The sequence below is a fragment of the Trichomycterus rosablanca genome, chromosome 22, assembly GCF_030014385.1.
Source record: "Trichomycterus rosablanca isolate fTriRos1 chromosome 22, fTriRos1.hap1, whole genome shotgun sequence".
NCBI lineage: Eukaryota > Metazoa > Chordata > Actinopteri > Siluriformes > Trichomycteridae > Trichomycterus > Trichomycterus rosablanca.
The window spans coordinates 8366119-8377500 of NC_086009.1; the positions used below are offsets into that span (position 1 = coordinate 8366119).

Below are 11382 nucleotides of genomic sequence, written 5' to 3' on the forward strand. Positions count from 1 at the left end.
TTTGTTATTGTTCTTACTTTATTATTATTACTATTACTATTATTTTTGTTGTTGTTACTTTTACTGTTATTAATATTATTATTATCGTTAATGTTATTGTTAATATTATTAAAATTCATATTGTTATTATTGTTGTTGTCATTAATTTTGTTATTGTTCTTATTTTATTATTATTACTATTATTATTGTTGTTGTTAATTTTACTGTTATTATTATTATTATTATTATCATTGATGTTATTGTTATTATTATTAAAATTAATATTGTTATTATTGTTGTTGTCATTAATTTCGTTATTAATATTATTATTATTATAATCGTTGATGTTATTATTATTTATTATAATAATAATTATCATTGTATTAACATTGCTATTACTGTTGTTTCTATTATTATTTTTATCATTACTGATATTATTGTTGTTATTATTATTGTTATTAATATTGTTATTATTCTTGTTGTATTTTTATTTAAATTATTATTATTGTATTATTATTACTATTGTTATTATTATTGCTGTTACTTTTACTGTTATTGCTATTATTATTATTATCGTTCATGTTATTGTTATTATTATTTATTATAATAATAATAATCATTGTTATTAACATTGCTATTTTTGTTGTTTCTATTATTATTATCATTACTAATATTGTTATTATTATTGTCATTATTTTTGTTGTATTCTTGTTATTATTTTTATTTAAATTATTATTATTGTATTATTATTACTATTGTTATTATTATTATTACTTTTACTGTTATTGATATTATTATTGTAGATGTTATTATTATTTGTTATTATTATTATTAACATTGCTATTATTGTTGTTGCTATTGTTATTAATATTATTATTACTATTGTTATTATTCTTGTTGTTATTCTTGTTTTTATTCATGTTATTATTATTATTGTATTATTATTACTTGTACTGTTATTGATATTATTATTATTATCATTATTATCGTTGATGTTATTGTTATTATTATTATTATTACTATTACTATATTATTATTATTAATATTCATATTTTTGTTATTAATAGTATTATTATTATTATTATTATTAATGTCTATGTTATTATTGGTTGAATATTATTATTATTATTATTATTATAGCCATAGCGTCCTCGTGCGGTCGGTCGGTGCACGAGACCTGCAGTATAATGACGTAACACCCGGTCGGTGCAGAAAGTTTGTGAATAAGAGCACTGAAGCCTCTCACAGTCCTACAGCTTGTAACCACTGAAGCTTTATATCGACCTCTAATGAGTCCTTCAGACTCCTTTAGAGTCTGTTACTGCCTAGCACTTGGTCTTGTATGGAACTCCACTCTTCCAGCCACGCCTACTGCTGAGACTCTGTAGACGGTTCTATTTAACATGTGAAGTTCTTGAGGAATGTTGAACAGAAGTTGATCTATATTGATCTCTCCACGCTGGAGGAGGAGCGGCATTAAACACACGCGCGCACACACACACGCACGCGCACATACATACACTCACTCGATCCCGTTAGTTGAGCTGCAATGGTCGAGCGGCGAGCACCGAGTGAACCGAGACTATAGTGAAACGTGGCGAGCAGAGAACTGCTGTGAGTCAAAAGAACAACTTCCCCAAACACACCGAGGTAAAGTTACAGTGTTTTCTCTCAGAGTTCATTCATGCATCATTTTAGTATTGGCATGTAAGCACCAACAGGCAATTCTCAACAGTGTAGCAGTATACTGAAATGAATAGAAGTAATGAGTACTTTTGTGCTGTACAGGTCAGACAGACTGAGTGACCACGTTTCAGACTGGTCTTTACTGGGCTTGGGGGCAGTGACTGAACTGAGAGTAAGTACACTTTATTAACTTTCATTAGTGTGAGCTGATTAGATAAATACTGACTGACAGTGTGTTACTGGATTTGTTTCATTAAAGTTGTGACTACAGTGGTTCATGTGTCCTTAAAAGTGCAGTTTATTATTATTATTATTATTATTATTATTATTATTATTATTATTAGTGGTAGTAGTAGTAGTAGTGAAAGTAGCAGTCAGAGTCCTACAGTAGTCATTATTATAATAATAATTATTATTATGTAATAATAATAATAATTATTATTAAAATGTTACGACTCTTAAATAACCGCTGATTTTATGATGTATGTCTCATGATGCTATGATGTTTATATTTGTTTAATATTTCATGATTTTTTATTTTTTTATATTACTCTTTTTCTGTAGCACTTTGAGATTTGTTTTCAAATGTAAAGTGCATTATAAATAAAATTTATTATTATTATTATTATTATTAGTGGTAGTAGTAGTAGTGGAAGTAGCAGTCAGAGTCCTACAGTAGTCATTATTATAATAATAATTATTATTATATTATTATTAGTGGTAGCAGTAACAGTAGCAGCAGGGGTAGTAGTCAAGAGTCATACAGTAGTCATTATTATTATTATTATTGTTGTTGTTATTAATATTATTATTGGTGTAGTAGTAGCAGTAGCAGTAAGGATAATAGTCAAGAATCATACAATAGTTATTATTATTATTATCATTAATATTATTATTCTTAGTGGTTGTTGTAACAGTAGTAGTAGTAGTAGTCAAGAGACCAACAATAGTTATTATTATTATTATTATTAGTGGTTGTTGTAAGAGTAGCAGTAGTAGTCAAGGGTTCTAAAATATTTATTATTATTATTATTATTAGTGGTTGTTGTAACAGTAGCTAGTAGTTAAGAGCCCTGCAATATTTGTTATTATTATTATTATTATTATTAGTGATTGTTGTAACAGTAGCAGTCAGGAGTCCTGCAATATTTATTATTATTATTATTATTATTATTAGTGGTTGTTGTAACAGTAGCAGTAGTAGTCAAGAGTCCTGCAATATTTATTACTATTATTATTATTATTATTATTATTATTAGTGGTAGTAGTAGAAGTAGCAGTAGTAGTCAGAGACCAACAATAGTTATTATTATTATTTATATTATTATTGTTATTATTATTGGTGGTGGTAGTAGTAACAGTAGCAGTAGTTAGACATCAAGAGTCCTACAATATTTATTATTATTATTAGTGGTACTAGTAGCAGTATATAGTTGGCATATTACAATATCTATAATAATAATATTAACAATTATTATTATTTTTATTACATATTATTTAGATGAACACTTTCAGCTAGTCAGGTTTGTAGCAGGTCCACTTCTACAGGGAAACACTGGGCGCAAAGCAGGAATACCCTGGACCGTGTGCCAATCCATCACAGGGCTTCGGCCATCTAACTGCCCAAAAATATCCAATAATTTCTGTGTAGATGTCTAACTGAGCGCATTACTATTGTTATTATTAGTAAGTAGTAGAACAATAGTTATTATTGTATATATACGGTACTTGTAGTAGTACAACAATCATTAGTACTGTAGTATCAGATTCACTTAAGTAAATGGTTTTATGATCTATTATATGCAATGGCTTCAGTTACCAGATCTCAATTAAACTAAACATGTATGGAAGACTGTTTGCTGTTTCACGTAGTGCTCATCAAAACATCGACTAAGGGAATATACTGTTAGAATGGTGTTCCATTTTTTTTTAGAAAAGTTGCAGTGCATTTGACACCTGTCTTCTTGTCAGAATGTTAAGACTTGCAACAACATGCCACAAACCTCATTTGCAAACTTGAAAAGTTGGGACGTTTTGTGATTTGTTAATGTTCTTGAATCTTTATTTAACTGACAAAAGTAGAAAGTAAAAAATTTCCAATGTTTTCACTGATCAATATGAATGTAGTTCGTAAAAACGTGTACAAACACATTTAGAATTTACTGCCTGCAACACACTAGTCCGGTCTTTTTTTGTTTGCCGCAGTCACAGTCAATTGTGCCTGATAGAGGACACCCAGCCGACCAAAGTGGGGGTGGGGTCTTTGACGCCGTGTAGGGACCCTGATTAGTAGCCCGAGGCGTCTGTACAGAGATGGAGAAAGGCAGAGATAAGTGTGTGACACTTCCTTTGTAGGAAGGCCTCACAAGGGAACTCACTGAGGCATAAGAAGGGTTGGTGGACTGTGAGTGAGTGTACTTGGCAAATATACCCTCCTTGGATGTTATCAGGGTCTCCAGCAGCAGAAGACCAATTGGCTATGCTAAATTGTGGTAGGCATTGTCTGATTCCCCTCTTCATGATGCACCATACATTTTCAATAACAGACAGATCTGGACTGCAGGCAGGCCGGTCAAGCACACACACTCTGTGTCTGTAAAGTCACACTGTTGTAGAATGAGGACTGGCATCGTCTTGTTGAAATAACCGAGGACTTCCCGGGAAAAGACGTCACCTTGATGGCAGCGTGTGTCTCTCTAAAATATATACCTCCACTAATGGTACCTTCACAAATATGCAAGTTACCAATGCTGTGGTCGCTGATGCACCCCCATACCATGCCAGATATTGGCCTTTGCACCTTTCTCTGATAACAGTCTGGATGGTCCTTTTTGTTTTTGGTACAGAGAAAAACGAGCTGAAACATGACCATAGTTTGTTTTGGTCCATCTGAGATAAGCTTGAGCCCAGAGAACTGTAACTATAATCATCACAGTAGCATATTTCTTTAGCAGTGCCATTTGAGGGCTTGATTGTCACCTACATTCTTTAATTATTTTAGGCTTTACCCTACATAGACTAAGATTTCTGCATAGTCACTGAATCTGTCCACAATGTTATGTGCAGTAGATGGTAATAGACCTAAATAATTTGCAATATGTGAGCCATGACCCATCATTCCCTGTAAAGACTGATCCTTTGGTGGATCCTCATTGTATACCCAACCACGATTCCCTTACTTGTTACCAATGCCAATTACAAAATATCAACGTTCCAGGCCGCTCAGGTGGCGCAGCGGTAAAATACGCTAGCACACCAGAGCTGGGATTTCATCGTATGGAATCTCAGCTCTGCCATCCAGCTAGGCTGGGTGGCCACATGAACAACGACTGGCTGTTGTTTACAGGGTGGGTAAGCCGGACCAGGGTTCCCCATAACTGGTGCAATTACGACCTCTACTGGCCGATTGATGGCGCCTGCGCAGGGTTGGGTTTTGTAATGGGGTTTGTAATAACTCCAGAAATAAACTCCACTGCTTTTAAAAACATGTATTATTGCCGCTCAGGTGGCGCAGCGGTAAAGTACGCTAGCGCACCAGAGTTGGGTTTCTAGATACATCGTATCGAAACACAGCTCTGCCTTTCCGACTGGGCTGGGCGGCGGGTTGTTCAGGGTTAGGGGTAGAGTCGGAGCATAGGTCCTCATGACTGGTACGACTGCGGCCCCTGCTGGTTGACTGACGGCGCTTGCACAGGGCTGAGGAATAACATTGAGGGGGGTGTGACCCTCCGTGCGCAGTGTCTCTCGGTGTATGAACTCGGCTCGTGCAGGTGAAAAATGCAGGCTGTACTGACTGCGTGCCGGAGGGGGTGCAAGTCAGTTGAGCGGCGTCCTCAGTCAGCGACAAAAGGGTCGAATCAGTATAGAGGACGCAATCAGGGTAATTTGACATGAGTAGAATAGGGATAAAAATTGGGGGGAAAAAGTGGGAAAACATAGATAATTAAAAACAAAACAAAAAATAAACAAAAAAACATGTATTATTGAATTATTTTTCCCTTGGGACAGGGTGTTGCACTAAATCTATAAATTTTACCTTGTTTGAATCTGTCAGTATTTTCAGAGTTTGTTTTGGAAGGCGGCATTTGTTGTTTCATCGTTGGGGAATAAGTGCTGTAATAAAGCTATAAATTTGGTTTGAATTGGGTAATATTTTTAGAATTTGTTTTTAGCGGTGGCATTTGATGTCTTTATTCCTTTGGGGCAGGGTGTTTTAATGAAGCTATGAATGTCATGCACTAGGCATGATGGGTGCATCACTTCAGCCGCCTCTCTTCTTACCCTGATGCCTATCACTCTGGAACAGGGTAAATCTGGACTCATCAGACCACATGACCTTCTTCCATTGCTCCAGAGTCCAATCTTTATGCTCCCTAGCAAATTGAAGCCGTTTTTGCCGGTTAGTCTCACTGACAAGTGGTTTTCTTAAGGCTACACAGCTGTTTAGTCCCAATCCCTCGAGTTCCCTTCGCATTGTGCGTGTGGAAATGCTCTTACTTTCACTATTAAACATTTCCCTGAGTTCTACTGGAGTTTTTCTACTATTTCATTCCACCAAACGTTTAAGTGATCGCCGATCACGATCATTCGAGATTTTTTTCCGACCACATTCCTTCCTCGAAGATGATGTTTCCTCACTGTCCTTCCACTTTTTAATAATGTGTTGGACAGTTCTCAACCTGATTTTAGTAGTTTCAACTTCTCCTTAGATGTTTTCTCTGCTTGATGCATGCCAATAATTTGACCCTTCTGAAACAGATTAACATCTTTTCCATGACCGACATGGTTGTTTAACAAATGAGAAGCTACTCACTGCATCAGTTAGGGTTAAATAACTTGTTGCCAGCTGAAACAATCACCCATGCAGTAATTATCCAATAGGAGGCTCTTACCTATTTGCTTAGTTAAATCCAGGTGGTGACCTTTTTTTTGGCCAGGCAGTGTATAATTAGTCATTCAGAGCTTTGATTTATGACCATGTGGTGCTTAGTTCTGGGTGAATCTTGTAACATGAGAAGGTTAATGACTTGATGATGCTGCCGTCAAACAAATCTGTGTCCATTTGTAGGATTTAAAATGAAAAATAAATTAAATACAGTGTAATTAAATACAGTGACTCCTGCTTTGAGACCGCTCAGGTTACTAATGAGAATAAATAGCAAAAAAAATAAAAAATAAGGTGGCTGACAGGCCATAAAAAGGTTATATTAGTTCAACTAATTTGAGTGACACAACCCGTTCATGCGGTGCAATCCAAAACTTCATGTGGCATGTCAACACCCCTGGACAGGCTTACACTTTTAATGTGAAGCACATAAATCCCACATCACCTCATGAGCAGGAGTGGAAAAGTACATAACACTGCTGGGCAAAGAAAAAGGGGTGTGTAGGGCAGAAAAGGGGTGTGTCAGTGCGTCAGCAATTATAGAGGCTGGCTGAAAAGCAGAATGCTGGGTAGTATGAAAAAAACAGTATGAACGAAGACCATAAGGAACAGTGGGACGGTAGACAAGGTCATTCATCTTGTAATAAAACACCAAGTCAGATCTCATCCCGTGATCTGTGACCACCCTCTGTCCATGATTTTCCAATTTCCTAGACACCCCTTACACTCAGTACCTGTAAATAGCCTCGTCAAGTGGCCAGGGTCCAGAATGGACATGATATCATGCATAATATTACCAAACATATCTGGACACTGCATTTAAGGGTTTCAGCCAAACTCCATGTTACTACATTTATAAAATCAATTATATGAAGAAAAGAATCATTTCCGGTTCAAATCTCAGCGTTGCTATCGGCCAGACTGGTATCTATTGCGGGGCATTGGTGGTTTGGTTGCCAAAGCCTTCTGATAGATTGGCGCCATGAGAACCAGACCCACGCTGCACTCCCACTACACACATTGTCCATTTTATCAGCTCCACTTACCATATAGAAGCACTTTGTAGTTCTACAATTACTGACTGTAGTCCATCTGTTTCTCTGCATGCTTTGTTAGCCCCCTTTCATGCTGTTCTTCAATGGTCAGGACCACACGACCAACAAGCAGGTATTATTTAGGTGGTGGATCATTCTCAGCACTGCAGTGACACTGACATGGTGGTGGTGTGTTAGTGTGTGTTGTGCTGGTATGAGTGGATAAGACACAGCAATGCTGCTGGAGTTTTTAAATACCGTGTCCACTCACTGTCCACTCTATTAGACACTCCTACCTAGTTGGTCCACCTTGTAGATGTAAAGTCAGAGACGATCGCTCATCTATTGCTGCTGTTTGAGTTGGTCATCTTCTAGACCTTCATCAGTGGTCAGGACGCTGCCTTGGTTGGTGGACTATTATTAGTCCAGCAGGGACAGTGAGGTGTTTATAAACTGATCCACTCATACAAGCACAACACACACTAACACACCACCACCATGTCAGTGTCAGTGCAGTGCTGAGAATGATCCTCCACCCAAATAATACCTGCTCTGTGGTGGTCCTGTGGGGGTCTTGACCATTGAAGAACAGCATGAAAGGGGGCTAACAAAGGATGCAGAGAAACAGATGGACTACAGTCAGTAAGTGTAGAACTACAAAGTGCTTCTATGTGGTCAGTGGAGCTGATAAAATAAACAGTGAGTGTAGAAACTAGAAGGTGGTTTTAATGTTATGGCTGATCAGTGTATATATCTCATTCCCATTTAGATAAAAATACTGCATCTATGCCGACCAATTTTTTTTGGCCCCCGGTATGCCCCCAATGCACATGTGCAGAACGTACTTAAGCTTTTCGCTTGGGAATCAGATACAGGGTTTTACATGGCTATTATTTTAACAACGGATTTGTTAAACATTACCCACCTTGTTCAATTGCATAGAAATTGGATTCGGAATGACCTCATTCGGACTAATTTACTCCCGAATGAGGCGTATACATGGCCGTATTTTATTCCAACTGAGCTATTACTCGGATTGTCGATGTAAACGTGGCTGGTGTTACTTGGTTCGATTACCTCACCTATGTTCTCTAATCTTTGTTTTATCTGTCCACAAAAGTCTTTCATAGGTTCTTTTTTTGTCTGTTTGAACAATGCCAGCATTAAGGTGTTGAGTTTCTGCCGATTGTGGAGCTTGGGAACCCCTATACGCCAATGGTGCCCAGCCCACTGGTAGCAGAGCCGATGACTCGAACCCATTGGGGTTATAATTCCAGCCCTGGTGTGCTAGCGAATTATCCTGCTTCGCCACGTGTAAGATTTTAGTATTATCTGTACCTGAGACCTAGCAGGTTGTTACAGATGGTTTTATATTACAGTTACACACAATAGTACTGTTGCGCTCGGTCCAAATGTAATTAAAAAAAAAAGGTTATCCTTTAAGTGATAATACAGTTTCTGCAACCGATAGCTTGCGTGTACTATAGAATAGTAGAATTTAAAATCTCTGTTTTGCTGGGTGACATCGAAAAAGCAACACAGTAGTTCTTAGTATTATGTTCTTTGGAGAGGCCCAGCACTGATGTACAGGAAGGATGAGGAAAAGGAGAAGGTCCTTGGCATATATATATATATATATATATATATATATATACACACGTCTGTGTATTTACTTTTCGTTTTTACATCTCACTGTGGTATGTGGGGCTGCGCTGGCTGAAATATTTACACTAGAAGGCACCGGGAGGGCAGCTCCACCCAATTTCACTCGGGAAAGCACAATACCTGCCAGTACGTAATCTACAGATTATCTACAGATGGATAACAAATTAGAGAAAAGGGTAATTAAAGGCGTAGAGAAATAGTATGTGTTGACGCTAGGGGGGGTTTGCAGGGTTTGGGTTTACTTAATCCCTAAGAGGAAAGGCTCTCTGCTAGTTGATACCAGGTCATTTTGAGCAAACCTTTTTTATTTTGACAAAGGTGATCCTTTCAAGCATGATGATGCCCCCATCTACATGGATGGAAGGCCTAGAACAGTATTTATTTATTTATTTATTGTTATTTATTTGGGTTTTAACGCCATGTTTAACACGTGTCATTTACGTGTCGTTTTTTCTCCCCCTTTAGCGCATCCAATTGTTCAATTTGCATCGTGCTTCCTCTCTGTCTATGCCGAACCCTGCCCTGACCGAGGAGATCGAAGCTAACCCACATCCCCTCCGAAACATGGGCAGCAGCCGGATGCATTTTTGCCACCCACACATTGATGAGTGTGGCGCCACCTAGCGTTGCATGCGGAGAGACACACCCTAAGGGCACTCTACCTCATCTCTGTGCAAGCGCCTCTAATCAGCCGGCAGAGGTCGTAATCGCATTCTGACAGTGAACCACATCCGGTTCTTTGTCCCACCCCCCCCAACTGAGCAACCGGCCAATCGTTGCTCATACAGCCACTCAGCCTCGGACTGGTAAGGCAGAGCTGGATTCGATACGAGGTACTCAGAATCCAGCTCTGGTTGCAGCGTGTCTTTTTACCGCTGCGCCACCTGAGCGGCTAACGTGTCATTTACTGGCAAATCAGGTATTATGGTTCTGTCTGTTTATTTGATCTTGCCTTTATATTTTGGGCTATTAATTTTTTTTTATTTTGGGCCATTTTTTAAAGCATTTTCTTCCTTTTTCTCCATATTTTTAGCATGTCCAATTTTTACCCTCTACTGGTGCTGACCCCCGCCTCCGATTGAGGAGAGCGAACTGACACGCCCCCTCCGACACGTGAGCAGAACCCGACTGCATCTTTTCACCTGCACGAGACGAGTTCTCATGCCAGTCAGCCTTGTGCACGGAGAGCCACACCTTGATCAGCATTATTCCTCTACTCTGTGCAGACGCCATCAATCAGCCAGCAGAGGTCATAATTGCATAACAGCCAAACGTCGTTCATATAGCCGCCCAGCCCAGACGGGTGGCAGAGCTGAGATTCGATACGATGTATTCGAAATCCCAGCTCTGGTGTGCTAGCGTATTTTACCGCTGCGCCACCTGAGCGGCCCATCTTGGGCATTTAAACACTAGATGTATAAAACTTTATTTATGTTCTGTTATTAATAATTATGCTATTATTTCCCCCTTTTTGGATGTATAAAATTACTTTGTGCTTTCTGGATACCTCTGAATGCTGCTCAATGCCTTCCCTGGACGAGAATGGCCATAGCCTAAGACACGCCTCTTCCAACACGCCGCATTGTTTCTCCGACCAGCGGCGGATTCTTACTGAGAGTCTCAGCTTATATCGAGGACTGTACTACTCCTGTTGTATTTTTTTGCAGCAGAAAACCAGCCTGGCATTACTGCTTTAGAATAAAAGCAGGTTGCCAACAGAGGAGCTGGCAAATCTTTACTTTTATGCATTCTTTCCAATTTTCCTCACAATCTAGTCATATCCAATTACCTGATTGCATTTTGCACAACTTTCTCTACTACTTCTGACCTCCATTCTTGACCGAAGAAGGCCACGACTAACACACACTCCATTGACATGTTTGCTTTTTACAATAGACAATGTCAGAATCCAGGACTGACGGACCAAAAATCGCAGTTGAGCAAGCCAAGGGCAAAGTGGCAAGGAAGAACTGCCTTAAAATTACAGGAAGAAACCTTGAGAGGAACCTGAGAAATCCCCTCTGACATTCTCACCCTCAGATGAGCCAGTCATAGTCCGTATAGGCATTCGTCCTATAGTTATAGCTTTTAAATCTGTGAGGAACATACATTGTTAAATAGAAACACTTCCAC

General features: G+C 38.4%; 1 protein-coding gene across 1 annotated transcript in view; it reads left to right on the forward strand.

Moving 5' to 3' along the window:
- The first annotated feature begins 1543 nt into the window (after positions 1-1543).
- Positions 1544-11382, forward strand: part of slc6a16a (solute carrier family 6 member 16a) — a 24511-nt gene continuing 14672 nt past the window's right edge. Inside the window, exons 1-2 of the mRNA XM_063018582.1 lie at positions 1544-1629; positions 1768-1837. The gene's annotated coding sequence lies outside the window, so the exon portion shown is untranslated. The remainder of the gene's footprint in view (positions 1630-1767; positions 1838-11382) is intronic.